Source organism: Cetorhinus maximus, chromosome 25 (genome assembly GCF_964194155.1).
Source record: "Cetorhinus maximus chromosome 25, sCetMax3.hap1.1, whole genome shotgun sequence".
Lineage (NCBI taxonomy): Eukaryota > Metazoa > Chordata > Chondrichthyes > Lamniformes > Cetorhinidae > Cetorhinus > Cetorhinus maximus.
In genome coordinates, this window is record NC_135903.1 from 45,040,165 (window position 1) to 45,059,425 (window position 19,261).

At 45.7% G+C, this 19,261-nt stretch overlaps 1 protein-coding gene and 1 long non-coding RNA gene across 5 annotated transcripts in view; one reads left to right on the top strand and one right to left on the bottom strand.

Annotated features, from left to right (window-relative positions):
• LOC144668097 (KAT8 regulatory NSL complex subunit 1-like) overlaps window positions 1–19,261 on the bottom strand; it is a 249,087-nt gene that overhangs the window by 175,050 nt on the left and 54,776 nt on the right. Inside the window, exon 1 of one of the 3 annotated variants that reach the window (XM_078529888.1) lies at window positions 1,271–1,363. The exons of the other annotated variants lie outside the window; for them this stretch is intronic. The gene's annotated coding sequence lies outside the window, so the exon portion shown is untranslated. Of the gene's footprint in view, window positions 1–1,270; window positions 1,364–19,261 lie in introns of those variants that run through there. 3 annotated transcript variants of the gene reach the window in all.
• Window positions 2,683–19,261, top strand: part of LOC144668100 (uncharacterized) — a 51,409-nt gene continuing 34,830 nt past the window's right edge. For both annotated transcript variants that reach the window (XR_013573421.1, XR_013573420.1), the window contains exon 1: window positions 2,683–2,798. This is a non-coding gene — a long non-coding RNA (uncharacterized LOC144668100). The remainder of the gene's footprint in view (window positions 2,799–19,261) is intronic.

Consider the following 19,261-nt stretch of genomic DNA (forward strand, 5'->3'; position numbering starts at 1 on the left):
GGGGGTGGACACTGGGCTGGGGGAGGGGGGTGTGGGGGTGGACACTGGGCTGGGGTGGGGGGAGGGGGGGTGTGGGGGTGGACACTGGGCTGGGGAGGGGGGGTGTGGGGGTGGACACTGGGCTGGGGGAGGGGGGGTGTGGGGGTGGACACTGGGCTGGGGGAGGGGGGGTGTGGGGGTGGACACTGGGCTGGGGGAGGGGGGGTGTGGGGTGGACACTGGGCTGGGGGAGGGGGGGTGTGGGGGTGGACACTGGGCTGGGGGAGGGGGGGTGTGGGGGTGGACACTGGGCTGGGGGAGGGGGGGTGTGGGGGTGGACACTGGGCTGGGGTGGGGGGAGGGGGGGTGTGGGGGTGGACACTGGGCTGGGGTGGGGGGAGGGGGGGTGTGGGGGTGGACACTGGGCTGGGGGGGGGGGTGTGGGGGTGGACACTGGGCTGGGGGAGGGGGGGTGTGGGGGTGGACACTGGGCTGGGGAGGGGGGGTGTGGGGGTGGACACTGGGCTGGGGGAGGGGGGGTGTGGGGGTGGACACTGGGCTGGGGTGGGGGGAGGGGGGGTGTGGGGGTGGACACTGGGCTGGGGGAGGGGGGGTGTGGGGGTGGACACTGGGCTGGGGGAGGGGGGTGTGGGGGTGGACACTGGGCTGGGGGAGGGGGGGTGTGGGGGTGGACACTGGGCTGGGGGAGGGGGGGTGGACACTGGGCTGGGGGAGGTGGGGTGTGGGGGTGGACACTGGGCTGGGGGAGGGGGGGTGTGGGGGTGGACACTGGGCTGGGGGAGGGGGGGTGTGGGGGTGGACACTGGGCTGGGGGAGGGGGGGTGTGGGGGTGGACACTGGGCTGGGGGAGGGGGGGTGTGGGGGTGGACACTGGGCTGGGGAGGGGGGGTGTGGGGGTGGACACTGGGCTGGGGGAGGGGGGGTGTGGGGGTGGACACTGGGCTGGGGGAGGGGGGGTGTGGGGGTGGACACTGGGCTGGGGGAGGGGGGGTGTGGGGGTGGACATCACGTGCCCGGGCCCTGGATGATGTAACCGGCGGCAACAACAATGAGCCGGGGCCCCGGGCTGGGCTCGGCTTCTAGAAGCTTCAGAACCCGCCAGCCCGGGGCCCGAGCAAGCCGCGGGTCGCCTCTAAACCAACTGCGCCACGGCGGCCGGGCCGCGGCTCCAGGGCCCGCCGCCGGGGCCCCCACGCACAAAGCGGCCGCCACGTGAGGCCCGACCCCGTCTCCCCGCCCGCTCGGGCCCCGCGTTAAACAAAGCACTCACCGCACACGAGGGAGCCCGAGCCGGGCCCGGGCCTTGGCTGAAGCAGCCACCGCTTCACACAGCGCCCGCCCGCCCGGCCGCCCGCCCGCCGACACACACACACGGGCCAAGACGGAGCGCCGCTCCCTCGAACCCTCTCTCCAGGAAAGCTCAGCTCGGCTTCTCCAGCGGCCGCTCCGCACAGCTCGACCGTCCGCAAGAAGCTGAGGGGAGGAGGCGGCTGGAGGCCTTTAGCCGCCGCTCGCCGGGGCGTTTCTTTTTCTGTCCAACAAGAGCGCAGTAAGATGGCGGCCGGGCCTGGCGCTGCTGGCTGACAGGGTGCAGCCTTTCCCCCGATAACAATGCAGCGAGAGCCGCGGCGGTGCTGCACACACCCCGCCCGGCCGCAGCGGGGCAGCAGAGCGCTCCCCACACAGGCACAGCGCGCAAGCGCTCAACCTGCTCCATCCCGCTGCGCCCTGGGAATTGTAGTTCAACAGCTTCCGCTTCTAACGACACTGCGCAGCCGCAGTTACATCCCCGCCCCACCTGGAGACTACAGCTCCCAGCGGTCTGCGAGCGGCATGGTCCATCCAGCTGTACACCCCCCTCCCTCCCCCACTGCGGATCAATCCGGCCATTGGCTGAGCAGAGGGATGGCGCCATTCTGCTCAGACACTTTGCAGGAAACAAAATTGCAACAATTCAGAACACGGAAATGCACCACACACATGTGACAATCCCAGTTCAACAAGGTTGCACTGCTCTCCCCTGAGTTTCTACGCAATTTGTAAATAAAGTTTTCACTCAACAGTTCTTCACCTGGAACCTAAAATCAGCAATCCTTATTGCACTACTGAACAAGTTCAGTAAGACATAAGATCGTAAGAAATAGAAGCAGGACTAAGCCATTCGGCCCATCAAGCCTGGTCTACCATTCAAGGAGATAAAGGATGATTGTTGCCTCAACTCCACTTTCCTGCCTGCTCCTCATAACCCTTGACTTGCTCGTAGACTCAGCCTTGGATATTGACACCCCCCCCCCCCCCCCCCATCGCACGCTATGGAAGAGAATTCCAAAGACTAACAATCCTCAGGGATGAAATTCTTCCTCATCTCCCTCTTAATTGGGAGATTTCTTATGTTAAAACTGTACCCCATGAGGGGAAATATCCTCTCAGCAGCTATCCTGTCAAGCCCTCTCAAAATCTTGTGTTTCAAAAAGATCACTTCTCATTTTTGTAAACTCCAGTGAGAAGAGCCTGCTCAAACTTCCCTGAAGACAACTCCTTCATTGCAGGGATCATTCAAATGAACCTTCTCTACAGTTGTAGCAATACTTCCCTACTTTTATACACCATTCCCCTTGCATAAAAGGCAACATTTTGTTTGCTGTCCTAAAGAAAAGTCAACAGCACCTACAAAAGCAGGCAAAAAAAAGACCGGAGGAAGTCCACAACAGAAGAGTTGAAGAGCTACCCACAGTCCAGTATATGGCTCCAGAGCGGAGTGGCCGCAATCTGAGAGAAGTCAAAGTGTTACATCACGGGTAAACAGATAAGTGATCGGATGGTGTGTATTTTGCTTGTTTATCTTCAAAGCTTGTATAATGGATTAGAATTGTACGGTTTTCTTAGCTGTAAGAAATTTTACCAGCAGTAGTAAAGGTTATTGGGAATAGGTGTATTAATTGTTAATTAATTTATTTGTAATAATAATGGCAGGACAGGTGATGTGTTGCGGCTGCAGAATCTGGGTCTTCCTGGATGCCAGGGTGATCCAGATCAAACATGTCTGCAGCTAAGTGTCTGTGGCTGGAGGAACTTCGGCTCAGATTTATTGAGCTGGAGGCCAAGCTGCAGATGCTACAATCTATCAGGAAGGGGGAAAGTTACCTGAACACTTCGTACCAGGAGGCAGACACAACCAAACACACCCGGGGGCGAAGGATCCAGTGGTTGTGGTCCACATGGGTATCAATGACATAAGTAGAACTAGGAAAAAGGTTGTGCTGAGGGGGTACTCTGGATTACTACCTAAGCCACGAACAAATTGGTGTGGGGTAAATCAGATTAGAGAGTTAAATGCATGGCTCAAAGATTGGCATGGGAGAAATAGGTTTCGATTCATGGGGCACTGGCACCGGTACTGGGGAAAGGGAGAGCTGTACCATTGGGACAGAGTTTTCACCTGAACCATGCTGGGACCAGTGTTCTGACAAGTCATATAACAAGGGTGGTAAAGAGGGCCTTAAACTGAATAGTGGAGGGATCAAGGTTGGGAAGATGAGAATAAATTAAATAGAGAAGACAAGGCAAGAGAGCAAGGTAGGTAGGAATAAGGGGAATCAGATTGTGGCAGAAAGGGCCAGAGTGCACAAACCAAAGATTGAACCTGCAGATAAGGCTGGAAGTTACAAAATAGTAAGAAGACAGAACTAAAGGCTCTGTATCTGAATGCACATAGCATTTGGAACATAACAGATGAATTGACAGCACAAGTAGAAATAAATAGGTATGATCCGATAGCCATTACAGAGACATGGCTGCAGGATGACAAAGACTGGGATCTGAATATTGAAGGGCACATGATATTTAGGAAGGACAGGAAGTTAGGGAAAGGTGGAGGAGTAGCTGTGTTAATTAAGGAAACCATTTGTAAAATAGAGAGTCATGACCTTAGTTCTGGAGATCAAGATTTAGAATCAGTTTGGGTAGAGATGAGAAATAGTAAAAGCTAAGAAGTCACTTGTGGGAGTGATTTATAGGCCCCCTCACAGTAACCACACGCTAGGAAAGGAAGAAATAATAGGGGCTTGTGAGAATCATATGGCGATAATCATGGGTGATTTTTATCTACATATAGATTGAACAAATCAGATTGGAAAAGGTAACCTGGATGATGAGTTCATAGAATGTTTTTGGGACAGGTTCAGAGAGCAGGCTATGCTGGATCTGGTAAATTGCGATGAGAAAAGATTAATTAATGACTTCATAGTGAAGGTGCTCCTCGGTGGCAGTGATCATAGTATGATTGAATTTCGCATTCAGTTTGAGGGAGAGAGGAATAGACCTAAGACTAGTATTTTAGAACTTTAAATAAGGGCAATTATGAGGGCATGAAGACAGAGCTGACAAAAGTGTACTAGGAAATTAGGTTAAGGGATAGGTCAGTAGGGATGTAATGGCGGACATTAAAAGGAGATGCTTCAGAATACTCAGAAAAGCTACATTTCAGTGAGAAAGAAAGACTCCAGGGAAAGGACACACCAATCGTGGCTCTTTAAGGAAATTAAAGATAGTATCTAATTAAAAGAAAGCGTATAATTCCACAAAGATGAAAGGCAGGTCAGAATATTGGACAGAATGTAAGTAATAGCAAAGAATGACTGAAAGATGAATGAGGAGGGAGAACTTAGAGTACAAAGAAAGCTAGTCAGAAATATAAAAACAGATAGTAAGAGTTCCTACAAGTATTTAAAAAGGAAAACAGTAAGTCAAGTGAACGTTGGTTCCCCAGAGTGTGAGAATGGGGAACTAGTGATGGAAAATAAGGAAATGGTGGATGAATTAAACAGATTTTGCATCTATCTTCACTGTAGGGGATACAAATAACATTCCAGAAATAATTATGAATCAGAAGTTGAAAGGGATGGAGGAACGTAAAACAATTACAATCACCAGGGAAAGGGTACAGAGAAAATTATTAGAACTAGAAGTTGACAAGTCCCCATGTCCTGATGGACTTCATCCTAGGGCCTTAAAAGAAATGGCTGCTGAGATAGTAAATGCATTGGTTTTAATTTTCCAAAATTTCCTAGATTTTGGAAAGGTCCCATCAGATTGGAAATAGCGAATGTGATTCCTCTATTCCAGAAAGTAGGAAGACAGAAAGGAGGAAACTACAGCCCAGTTAGTTTAACACCTGTCATTAGGAAATTGCTGGAATCTATTATTAAGGAGGTAGTAGCAGGAGATTTAGAAAATCATAATACAATCAGGCAGAGTCAACATGGTTTTGTGAAAGGGAATCATAACCAATTTATTGGAGTTCTTTGAGGACAGAACAAGCAGAGTGGATAAAAGGGAACCAGTAGGTGTTGTGTACTTGGATTTCCAAAAGGCATTTGACAAGGTGCCACATCAAAGGTTACTATGCAAAATAAGAGATCATGGTGTAGGCGGTTACATATTAATATGGATAGGGGATTGGTTAGCCAACAGGAGGCAGAGTGGGGTTAAATGGGTCTTTTTCGGGTTAGCAAAATGTAGCGAGTGGGGTGCCACGGGGATCAGTGTGGGACCCTCAACTATTTACAATTTATATCAATGGCTTGGATGAAGGGAACAAATGTAGGGAAGCAAAATTTGCTGATGTCACAAAGGTAAGTAGGAAAGTAAGTTGTGAAGAGGACATAAGGTGTCTGCAAAGTGTAAAGAACCTAATTTTATTTTTCTTGGCCTGTGGCTTTAAAATTGAACTGTGGCTTTAAAAACTACCATGGCTGCAGTTGAAAGACATGTTCACTGGAACAGGATGAGGAATATCTACAATGTTGCTATCCTGGAACAGAGTGTGCCATAAAAGAACAGGATGGTGCCGGTAATGAGTCCTGGACTAAGGGAAACTACCTGATGACAGCATTTTAAATTGGCTCCTGAACAGGTGGCAGGGTTTTGTGTGGTAACAGTGCAGGCAGTACAGACCCTAGCCTGCAAAGGGGGAAGACTTAAAACCTCTTTCTCCTGTGTTTGTAAGATTCCATTAATTCTGCCATAGTAGTTAGCTATTCCTCACATCTCTGTAACCTGCTTTCTCTGAAAACCTCTGTCAAAAGGAAAAGGGGAAAGTCACCAGTAGAGACACTGGAAAGCAAGTTTTTCAACCAGTGAACCACAGACTGAAAGTGCTGGGAGACCACCTCGTGTCAACAACAACAAACTGCAAGGAATCTGGAAGACATCAATCAAAATCAACCCATTTAATCCTGCACTCCGGATTGGTGCTACTGAACTGTTTTATCTCGCCCTTAAAATCCATGTTTCGAGTGTGTGTATTTGTGTATAGGGGTTTAAGAAGGGGTAGAGTTTAAGTTATAGAGTTAGAAGTTAACTCTTTCTTTCTTTTGCCACTGGTTAAAGGCAATTTGTTTAATAAACAGTTATTTATTTATGTATTACGTTTACAAACTTGGTACTCATATTCTGTTAACCTAAGTTAAACAGTTAGGTAGAATTGGGGCAATTTGGTGGTTTGGTCAAACTTTTCACATTTGTCCCAGCTCGGGGAACAGTGGAGCTTGATATTACAGCTCTATCCCCAGTGAGTCGTGACAAAAGGGATATAGATAGGTTAAGTGAGTGGGTAAAAAATTGGACAGATGAAATATCATGTGGGAAAATGTGAACTACTATGGCAGGAAGAATGGAACAGCAGATTATTATTTAAATAGAGAGAGACTGCAAAATAGTGTTGTACAGAGGGATTTAAATGTCCTTATACATGAATCACAGTAAGATATCACATAAGCACAGCAAGTAATTATGGACATATGAATTAGAAGGAGTAGGCCATTCGGCCCCTTGAGCCTGCTCTGCCATTCAATAAAATCATGACTGACCTGATTATGACCTCAACTCCATATTCTGCCTATCCGCGATGACTTGTGATTCCCTTGTTAGTGAAGAATCTATCTACCTCTGCCTTAAAAACATTCATTGGCCCTGCCTCCACCACTGTCCGGGGAAGACAGTTCCAAAGATTCACGACCCTCCAAAAGAAAAACATACTTCCCATCCCAGTGTTAAATGAGAGGCCCTTATTTTTAAACTGTGTTCCCTAGTTCTAGTCTCTCCCACAAGGGGAAACATCCTCTCAGCATCCACCCTGTCAAGTCCCCTCAGGATCTTAAGTGTTTCAATAGGATCACCTCTCAATCTTCTAAACTCCAATGGATACAGGCTCAGCTGTCCAACCTTTCCTCATAAGATAACCCCTTCCCCATCCCAGGAATCAGTTGAGTGAACTTTCTCTGAACTGCTTCTTACGCATTTATATCCTTTCTTAAATAGGGAGACCAAAACCGGACACAATATTGTCAATGTGGTCTCAGCAATGTCCCGTACAACTGCAGCAACACACCCAGACTTATACATTCCATCCTCCTTGCAATAAACAACAATATTCCATTTACCTTGCTAATCATTTGCTGTACCTGCATACTAACTTTTTGTGATTCCTGTACCAGGACACCTAAGCCTTCTGTATGTCAGAGTTCTGTAATCTCTCTCCATTTAAATAATAAGCTGCTTTTCTATTCTTCCTGACAAAGTGGACAAGTTCACATTTTTCCACATTATATTGCATCATCCAATTTTTTGCCCACTCACTTAACCTATTCATACTTATTTGCAGACTCCTTATGTCCTCTTCACAACTTACTTTCCTGCCTTTCTTTGTGTTATCAGCAAATTTAGCTGCCATAGATTTGGTCCCTTCATCCAAGTTATTGACATATTATAAATAGTTGAGGCCCCAGCACTGATCCCCTGTGGCACTCCATTTGTCACATCTTGCCAACCCAAAAATGACCCACTTATGCATACTCTCTGCTTCTTGTTACCTAACCAATCCTCTAGCCATGCTAATATGTTATCCTCTAGACCATGAGCTCTTCTTTGTGGCATCTTGTCAAATGTCTTCTGGAAATCCAAGTAAAGCCCATCCACAGGTTCCCCTTTATCCATGTTGCTTGTTACTTCCTCAAAGAACTCAAATTAGTCAAACATGATTTCCCTTACATAATACCATGTTGACTCTACTTGATTGCATTGAGATTTTCTAAGTGCCCCTCTATAACCTCCTTAATAATAGAATACAGCAATTTCCCTACAACAAATTTTAAGCGAACTGTCCTTTAGTTTCCTGTCTCCCCCATTTCTTCAATAGAGGAATCACATTCACTATTTTCCAATCTGATGGGACCTTTCCAGAATCTAGGGTATTCTGGAAAATTGAAACCAATGCATCCACTATCTTTGCAGCCATTTCTCTTCTTTTGAGACAACAGGTCCAGGGGACTTGTCAGCATTTAGTCACATGAGTTTTCCTAGTACTTTTTCTCTACTGATCATGATTGAAACTTGAAACAAGTTCCTCCCTCCCTTTTGCCCCCTGCTTTTCTGCTATTCTTTGGATGCTTTTTGCTCCTTCTAACATGAAGACAGGTACACAATATTTGCTCAAAGTCTCTGCTATATCCTCATTTCCCATTAATAATTCCCCAGTCTCAGCCTCTAAGGGACCAATGTTCAATTTAGATTTTCTTTTCCTTTGTTTATACTTGAGAAACTTTTACTGTCTGTTTTTAAATTTCTTGCTAGTTTTCTTTCACACTCTTATTTTTTTTAACTCATCCTTTGCTGGGTTGTAAATTTTTACCAATCTTCTGGCCCATCACTAATCTTTGCAGCATTGTATGTCTTTTCTTTCAATTTGATATCATCTTTAACTTCCTGAGTTAGCAACGTTGGTGCATCCTTCTCGTAGATACTTTCTTTCTCAGTGGAATATATGTTTGAGAGTTATGAAATATCTCCTTAAATGTCTGCCACTGCTTCTCTATCATCTTATCTTTTAACCGATTTTCCCAGTCCACTTCAGCCAACTATATCTTCATACCTTTGAAAGGTCATTGATCTGAAACATTAACTCTGTTTCTCTCTCCACAGATGCTACCAAACCTGCTCAGCATTTTCAGTTTTTATATCATATTTTCAGTATCCACAGCACTTTGCCCTTATTTCTTGGACTGTTTAATTTCAGCACTAATATAAAAGCTGAATACTGCAGATGCTGGAAATCTGAAAAAAAAACTTTTAAAAAGCCGGAAATACTCAGGCAACATCTATGGAGAGAAACAGAATTGAAGTTTCAGGCCAATGACCTTTCATCAGAACCTCAAAGTTCTGCTCTTCACTCTGAAGCGATTTCCATTTGTCTTTTCTATCTTGTTCACCTTCTTTGCTTTCTATTTCCCTTCTCGTGTTTGATCAGGTATCTTAAAAAAAACTCGCTTCGCAGTTACATTTCCTTCCTCGCCAACTGTCTCCAGCTTCAACTTATTCCACATGGACTCCATCTGAAATTCCACCCTTCCTGTTATGATCACATATCTAAGACATCCAGAACTCGAACTTTTGTTCTTAGCGCATCCAAAGATGTGATCTCAATACCATGTGCCGCCAGAGGCAGACTCTCGATCACCCCATTAAGCAGCACCGACTCACCCGATCTCAAAGCTGTCCTGGTAAACAGTTTCACTTCAACTTTCGTCTCATTCGGGTGATTTAACAAAAAACTTTCTGTCTTCATTTCAAAATTAAAGAATCACAAGCTTCACCTATTCCTGTGTACCAACACCCTTCTGGATACCTTCCTCCCCTTCCTTTCTCTCCAGCCCCATCGCTTCCTGGAACCCACCCCTTGCTGGATATTCACAATACTTTCTGATCTTCCTTTCTTGGACTCCGAACACTCTGACCTCAGCAAAGGCCTCAGTTTCATCTCTTTACATCCTCACTTCAATGAATTTCAAGCTTGGCGTGACGCTGAGCTCTTCTTTCATCACCCCTGCCTCTGTGCTCACTTCTTGGACCAGGAGTCCACCCCTCATTCAATGGATCCCTTCACCCATCTTCAACATTCTCCCTCCACCTGGACCCATCCCTCTGGCTTCTTACCCTCCCTGGATCTTCTCCTTGAGAATTGCCAACATAACATTGGCTGTCTCAATTTTTCTGCTTCCTGCACACACACTAATCTGTCTCCCTCTGAACTTGCTGTACTCTCTTCTCTTAGGTCCAACCCCAATATCGTCAACAAACTTGCTAAGAGTGGCGTTGTTCTTGTCTGGTGTACAGACCCCTGCCGAGCACAGGCCGAATTCCAAATCTCCAACATTCCCACTTAACTCCCACAGGAGCATGACTCCATAGAACTATAGAAAAGTTACAGCGCAGAAAGAGACCATTCAGCCCATCATGTCTGTGCCGGCCAGAAAAAGGTGAAAAAGAAACTAGCCGCTCAATTTAATCCTGCTTTCCAGCACCTGGCCCGTAGCCTTGCAAGTAACAGCGCTTCAGATGCAGATCCAAGTACCTTTTAAATGAGTTGAGTGTTTCAGCCTCAACCACCAATGTCGGAAGTGAATTCCAGATGCCCACCACCCTCTGCGTGAAAAAATTTTTCCTCATGTCTCCTCTAATCCTTCCACCAATCACCTTAAATCTAAGCCCCCTGGTAATTGACCCTTCAGCTAGGGGAAACAAGTCTTTACTGTCTACCCGATCTAGGCCCCTCAATTTTGTACACCTCAATTAGGTCACCCCTCATCCTCCTCTGCTCGAAGGGAAACAACCCTAATCTATCCAATCGTTTCTCATAGCTGCAATTTTGAAGCCCTGACAGCATTCTTAGAACCATAGAAAAGTTACAGCACAGGAGGAGGCCGTTCGGCCCATCTTGTCCATGCCAGCCCAAGGACAACCAGGTGCCCTTTCTAATCCCACCTTCCTGCACCCGGCCCATAGCCCTGCAGTTTACAGCACTTTAGGTGCAGATCCAGGTACTTTTTAAAAAGAATTTAGAGTTTCTGCCTCTACCACCAACTTGGGCAGCGAATTCCAGACACCCACTACCCTCTGCGTAAAAAAGTTCTTCCTCATGTCCCCCCTACACCTTCTGCCACTTATCTTGAATCTATGTCGCCTGGTTCTAGAATTCTCCACCAAGGGAAACAATTTTATCCTGTCCACTCTATCTATTCCCCTCATAAGTTTGTACACGTCAACCAAATCACCTCTCAGCCTTCTTTGTTCTAAGTGTACATCTTCTCTGTATTCTCTGCAGAGCAATTGTGTCATTCCTGTAATGTGGTGACCAGAACTGTACACAAAATTCCAGCTGTGGCCTAACCAGCATTTTATACAGTTCTATCATTACATCCCTGCTTTTGTATTCAATACCTCATCCAAGAAAGGAAGCATTCCATATGCTTTCTTTACCATCTTGTCCAGCTGTCCTGCCACCTTCTAGGACCTGTGGACATGCACTCCAAGGTCTCTCACTTCCTCACCCCCTCTCAATATCCTCCCATTTATTGAGAATTCCCTTGCTTTGTTTTCCCTCCCCAAATGCATAACCTCACACTTTTCCAGACTGAATTCCATTTGCCACTTTTCTGCCCACTCAACCAAACCATCGATATAATTCTGGAGACAACACCGATCCTCTTCACTATCAACTACACAGAAAATTTTTGTGTCATCTGCAAATTTCCCAATCATACCTCCCACATTTTATGTCCAAATCATGAAAATATACAACAAGCAGCAAGGCCCAACAATGAGCCCTGTGTAACAACACTGGAAACTGTTTTCCATTCGCAAAAACATCCATCGACCATTACCCTTTGTTTCCTGTCGTTGAGCCAATTTTAGATCCAACCTGCCACATTCCCCTGTATCCTATGAGATCTCACTTTCCTGACCAGTCTGCCATGTGGGACGTGTCAAATGCCTTACTAAAATCCATGTAGACAACATCCACTGCACTACCCTCGTCAATCCTCCTTGTTACTTCCTCAAAACATTCTATTTAGTAGGACACGATCTTCCCCTAACAAAACCATGCTGATTATCCCTGACCAATCCAAGCCTTTCTAAATGACAATTTATCCTGTCTCTCAGAATTGATCCAATCATTTTCCCAACACTGAAGTCAGACTGACCAGCCTATAATATTCTAGCCTATCCCTTTCACCATTTTTAAATAATGGTACAACATTTGCAGACTTCCAATCCTCTAGTAACTCACCCGTATCTAGTGAGGATTGGAAAATGATCCTCAGAACATCCGCTATTTCCTCCCTGGCTTCCTTTAACAACCTGGGATACAATCCATCCGGCCCTGGTAACTTAACCACCTTCAAGGATTTCAGTTGCTCCAGTACTTCCTTTCTCACTATACTTATTGCATCTCATGTTTCACACTCCTCCTCATTAACTAGAATGTCTGCATCATCCTTCCCCTTAGTGAGGACAGAGACAAAGTACTCATTGAGAACCCTGCCCACATCTTCAGCATCAATGCACAAGTTATCATATACATCTCTGATAGGCTCCACCTTTTCCTTAGCAATTCTCTTGCTCTTAATGTACTGGTAAAACATCTTTGGGTTTTCTTTGATTTTATCTACCAATATTTTTTCGTAACCTCCCTTTGCTTTTCCAATTTCCATTTTTACTTCACTTCTGTACTTTCTATACTCCTCTAGCCTTTCTACAGTATAAAGTCATTTATGACTGTCATTAAGTCTCTTTTTCTGCTTTGTCTTGGCCTGTATATTTCTGGATAACCAGGGGGCTCTTGATTTGGCAGTACCACCCTTTTTTTGTGGAGACATGTCTACACTGTGCCCATATAATCTCTCTTTTGAATGCCTCCCACTGATTTGATACTGTTTTCCCTTCTAATTGCTGTATCCAGTCCACTCTCACCAGCTCACCTCTGAGCTTCGTAAAATTTGTCTTCCCCCAATTTAGAACTTTCACTCCTGCTTTATCTTTGTCCTTTTCCATAAATCTAACTGTATTATGGTCACTATCTCCAAAATGGTCCCCCACTGCTACTTCATCCACTTGCCCAGTTTCATTTCCTAAGACTAAATCTAGAATTGAACCCTTTCATTGGGCTTGTTACGTGCTGGCTAAAAAAGTTCTCTTGAATGCAGTTCAAGAATATTGCGCCCACTGTGCCCTTCACACTGTTCATAACCCAACTGATATTAGGGTAGTTGAAGTCCCCAACGATTACTGCCCTATTGTTTTTGCACTCAGAAATTTGCTGACATATTTGTTCTTCTAACTCTCTTCCACTATTTGGGGGTCTATAGTACACTCCAAGCAGTATGGCTGCCCTTTTTTTATTTCTGAGCTCAACTCTTGGGCCCCATTTAGTATATCATCCCTCCTCACAGCTGTAATTGATTCTTCAACCAATAATGCTATACCCCTCACCTTTTTTGTCTCCCTCCCTATCCTGTCTGAAAACTCTATATCCAGGGATGTTGAGCTGCCATTTTTGCCCCTCCTCAAGTCATGTTTCCATTATAGCAACAATATCACGTTGCCATGTGTCTATGTGTGCCCTCAGTTCATCGGCTTTATTTGCTATCCTCCTTGCATTTTCATATATACCTTTTAACTCTGCCAAATTCCTGTGCTGTACACTTTTTAACCTGTGCTTCTTCTGTCTTTCAGAGTTACTCACTAATTCTCCATCTCCCGTTTCCGGCTCTGAAGTTCCGCTCAGGTTCTGACCCCACCCTGCCAAACTAGTTTAAAACACCCCCGAAACAGCAGTAGCAAATCTCCCTGCGAGGATATTCATCCCAGTCCTGTTCAGGTGTAGACTGTCCAGCTTATACAGGTCCCACCTTCCCCAGAACTGGTCCCAATGTCCCAGAAATATGATGCCCTCCCTCCTACACCAGCTTTCCAGTCACGTGTTTATTCGCTCAATTCTCCTATTTCTTTACTCACTTGCACATGGGGCTGGGAGTAATCCTGAGTTTACTGCTTTAGAGATCCTGCATTTCAATCTCCTTCCTAGCTCCCTAAAGTCTGCTTTCAGGACCTCATCCCATTTCCTACCTTCGTCATTGGTACCAATGTGGACCACAACCTCTGGCTGATCACCCTCCCCAGAAGAATGTCCTGCAGTCGCTCCGTGCAATCGTTGACCCTGGCACCAGGGAGGCAACATACCATCCTGGCGGCATGTCTATGCCCACACAATCGCCTGTCTGTTCCCCTAAATAACGAATCCCCTATCACTATTGCTCTTCCTTTCTTCTTCCTCCCCTCCAGTACAGCTAAGCTGCTCTTGGTGCCACAAACTTGGCTCTGACTACACTCTTCTGAGGAACCAGCGCCCTCACCAGCTTCCAAAACAGAAAATTGATTTGTGAACAGGACCCCAGGGGACTCCTGCACGAGCTGCCTAGTTTTCTTGGACTGCCTGACGGTCACCCATTTCCTTTCTATCTCCAGGCTCCTAAGCTGTGGTGTGATCACGACTCTGTATGTGCTTTCCACGTAGCTCTCAGCCTCGCGGATGTGCCAGTGACTCCAGCCACCGCTCAAGCTCTGAAACCCAGAGCTCAAGGTTCTGAAGCTGGTGACACTTCCTGCACACGTGGTCGTCTAGGACACGGGGAGCTTCCACAACTTCCCACATATTACAGGACACGCATTCCACATAACAGAGCTGTCCTGCCATGGCTTCAACTTACTTATTTTACATTTACTTTATTTTACTTTGGTTTATTTATATTAACATTATATTACTTGGCTCTACTTAATAAACCTTACCAAAAGTACAGTTCCTACTCTATTTTAAACCTTAAGAATAGAACTAACCTTAAACACTTACAAGATACTCACCAGATACTCAAGAAACAGCTAGCTTCTTCTCCAATCAATCAAATTGCTTCTTTCCTGTGATGTCACAATTTGTTTTTCTTAAACTCTCCTTTCGAACTCAGCATGGGCCAGTTCTGAGCACCTTACAGGTCGAGTAGACTGATGGGGCGGTAACTGGCCAGGTTGGATTTATCCTGCTTTTTGTGTGCTGGACATTCCTGGGCAATTTTCCACATAGCCAGGTAGATACCAGTGTTGTAGATGTACTGGAATAGCTTGGCTAGGGGCATGACAAGTTCTGGAGCACAAGTCTTCAGCACTATTGCCGGAATATTGTCAGGGTCCATAGCATTTGCAGCCTTCAGCCGTTTCTCGATATCACGTGGAGTGAATCAAATTGGCTGAAGACTGGCATCTATAATGCTAGGGTCCTCCGAAGGAGGCCGAGATGGAACATCCACTCGGCACTTCTGGCTGAAGATGGTTGCAAATGCTTCAGCCTTATCTTTTGCACTGATGTGCTGGGCTCCTCCATCATTGAGGATGGGGATATCTTGTGGAGCCAATCCTCCAGTGAATTTTTTAATTGTCCACTGCCATTCACGGCTGGATGTGGCAGGACTGCAAAGCTAAGATCTGATCCGTTAGTTGTGCGATCGCTTAGCCCTGTCTATTGCTTGCTGCTTATGCTGTCTGGCACGCAAGTAGTCCTGTGTTATAGCTTCACCTGGTTGACACCTCATTTTTCGGTATGCCTGGTGCTGCTCCTGGCATGCCCTCCTGCCCTCTTTATTTGAACCAGGGTTGATCCCCTGGCTTGATGGTAATGGTGGAGTGGGGGATATGCCAGGCCAAGAGATTACAGATTGAGTTAGAATACAATTCTGCTGCTGCTGATGGCCCACAGCACCTCATGGATGCCCAGTCTTGAGTTGCTAGATTTGTTTGAAATCTATCCCATTTAGCACAGCGGTAGCGCCACACAACATGATGGAGGGTGTCCTCAATGTGAAGGTGGGACTTCATCTCCACAATGACTAATCGGTGGTCACTCCTACCAATACTGTCATGGACAGATGCAACCTGCAGGCAGGTTGGTGAGGATGAGGTCAAGTATGTTTTTCCCTCTTGTTGGTTCCCTCACCAACAAGTCTAGCAGACCCAGTCTAGCAGCTATTTCATTTAGGACTCGGCCAGCTCGATCAGTAGTGGTGCTACTGAGCCACTCTTGGTGATGGACACTGAAGACTCCACCCAGAGTACATTCTGCACATTGCCACCCTCAGTGCTTCCTCCAAGTAGTGTTCAACATGGAGGAGCACTGATTCATCAGCTGAGGGAGGGCAGTACGTGGTAGTCAGCAGGAGATTTCCTTGCCCATGTTTGACCTGATGCCATGAACCTTTATGGGGTCCAGAGTTAATGTTGAGGACTCCCAGGGCAAGTCTCTCCCAACTGTATACCACTGTGCTGCCACCTCTGCTGGATCTGTCCTGCTGGTGGGACAGGACATACCCAGGGATGGTGATGGTGGTATCTGGGACATTATCATAGTATGATTCTATGAGGATGACTATGTCAGGCTGTTGCTTGACTAGTCTGAGAGACAGCTCTCCCAATTTTGGCACTAGCCCCCGGATGTTAGTGAGGAGGACTTTGCAGGGTCGACAGGGCTGCGATTGCCACTGTCGTTTCTGGTGCCTAGGTCGATGGTGGGTGGTCCGTCTGATTTTATTCTTTTTTTGTGACTTTGTAGTGGTTTGATATAACTGACTGGCTTGCTAGGCCATTCCAGGGGACATTTAAGAGTGAACGTACGTTGCTGTGGGTCTGGTGTCACATGTAGGCCAGACCAGGTAAGGACGACAGATAGGGCTTTAAACTAAATAGTTGGGGGGAGGGTTCAGTTGCATGGAAGTATTAAAAAATCAAAGTTTAAGGAGAGGGTAAGAGTGCAGGTTAGTGACGAGGCTGATTGCTATCCAAAAGTGAAAGGAAGGGACAGAGTGTGTGAACGCCATATTGCGCCAAAGAATCATATAAGAGTAGGGAAAATTGACAATAGGGTAAACTTAAAGGCTTTGATTCTGAATGTGTGTAGCGTTCGGAATAAAACTAATGAGTTAACAGCACAAATAGAGATAAATAGGTATGATTTGGTGGCGACTATTGAGACGTGGTTACAGGGAGAAGTTTGGGAGTTGAATATCCAAGGGTACTCAGAGTTTCAGAAGGATAGGCAGGAAGGAAAAGGAGGTGGTGTACCTTTGTTAGTAAAGGAAGAGATCAGTGCTATAGTGAGGAATGATATAAGCACTGGAGAGCAAGACATAGAGTCAGTCTGAGTAAAAATAAGAATTGGCAAAGGAAAGAAGTCCCTGGTGGGAGTAATCTATAGGTCCCCAAACAGTAGTTCAGCAGTAGGACACAGTATAAACCAGGAAATACTGGGAGCATATAAGAAAGGCATGGCAATAATCATGGGCGATTTTAGTATGCATATAGACTGGACTAATCAAACTGGCAAGGGTAGCCTTGAGGGAGAGTTCATAGAGTGTATTAGAGATTGTTTCTTGGAGCAATATGTTGTGGAACCAGCCAGGGAGCAGGCTATTCTGGATTTGGTTTTGTGTAATGAAATGGGATTAATTAATGATCTCATAGTAAAGGATCCTCTAGGGAAGAGTGATCATAGCATGCTAGAATTTCAAGTTCAGTTTGAGAGCGAGAAACTGGAGTCCCACACTAGTGTTCTGGAGTTAAACAAAGGTAACTACATAGGTATGAGGGCAGATTTGGCCCTAGTGGACTGGGCAAGAAGACTACAAGATAGGACAGTTGCTGAACAGTGGCAAATATTTAAGGGGATATTCAATTCCTCCCAAGTAAAATATATTCCAAAGAAGAAGAAAGATGGTAAGAGGGGGAAAAAGCATCCATGGCTAAGCAAGGAAGTTGAAGATAACTTAAAGGCAAAAACTAAGGCATACCAAATTGCAAAGGTCAGTGGCAGGCTGGAAGATTGGGAAACTTTTAAAGATCAACAAAGGGTTGTTAAAAAAATAATAAAAAGAGCAAAGGTAAATTATGAAAGAAAATTAACGCTAAATGTAAAAACTGATAGCAAAAGCTTCTACAAGTATATAAAAGGAAAGAGTAGCTAAAGTGAATGTTGGTCCCTTGGAGGATGAAACTGGGGAGTTCATCATGGGGAACGCAGAAATGGCAGAGACGCTTAATCAATATTTGCCTCAGCTTTCATGGTGGAGGACACTAGTACCACCCCAATAGTAACAGGTTGTGCAGAGGGTATAGAGAAGGAGGAACTTAGAACAATCACCATCAATAGAGAAAAAGTACTGAGCAAACTATTGGGATTAAAGGGTGACAAGTCCCCAGGACCTGATGGTCTACATCCCAGGGTCTTAAAGGAAGTGGCAGTAGAGATAGTGGATGCATTGGCTATAATATTCCAAAATTCCCTGGATTCTGGAAAGGTTCCAGTGGATTGGGAAAATGCTAATATAACACCCTTATTCAAAAAGGTGGGGGGGAGCCAGAAAGTAGGAAGCTATTGACCAGTTAGGTTAACATCTGTCATTAGGAAATTGTTGGAATCCATTATTAAGGGAAGTAGTAATGGGGCATTTGTAAAGTCAAAATGCAATCCATCAGAGTCAGCATGGTTTTATGAAGAGTAAATCGTGTTTGACTAATTTGCTAGAGTTCTTTGAAGATCTGACAAGCAAAGTGGATAATGGGGATCCTGTAGATGTAGTATATCTGGACTGCCAGAAGGCCTTTGATAAGGTGCCGCACAAAAGATTAATACACAAGATAAGATCACACGGAGTTAGGGGTAATATTCTAGCTTGGATTGAGGATTGGTTAACCAACAGAAAGCAGAGAGTCGGGATTAATGGATCTTTTTTCTGGATGGCAAGCTGTAACTAGTGGAGTGCCACAGGGTTGGTCCTTGGGCCCCAACTATTTACAATCTATATTAATGACTTGGATTCAGGGATAGAAGGTACTATAGCTAAACCAAAATAGGTGGGAAAGTAAGTTGCAATGAAAAAATAAGAAATTTATAAATGGGATATGGACAGGTTAGGTGAATAGGCCAAAATTTGGCAGATGGAGTTTAACGTGGATAAGTGTGAGGTTATCCATTTTGGTCAGAAGAATAAAAAGGCGACTTATTATTTAAATGGAGAAACTTCAGAATGCTTCAGTGCAGAGGGATCTGGGTGTCCTCGTGCATGAATCGCTGAAAGCTAGTATGCAGGTACAGCAGGTAATAAGGAAGGCAAATGGAATTTTGGCATTTACTGCTAAAGGAATAGAGTATAAAAATAGGGAAGTGTTGTTGCAACTGTAAAAGGCATTGGTGAGACCGCACCTGGAGTACTGTGCACAGTTTTGGTCCCCTTACTTGAGGAAGGATGTATTTCCACTGGAGGCAGTTCAGAGGAGGTTCACTAGATTGATTCCAGAAATGCGGGGCTTGTCTTATGAGGAGAGATTG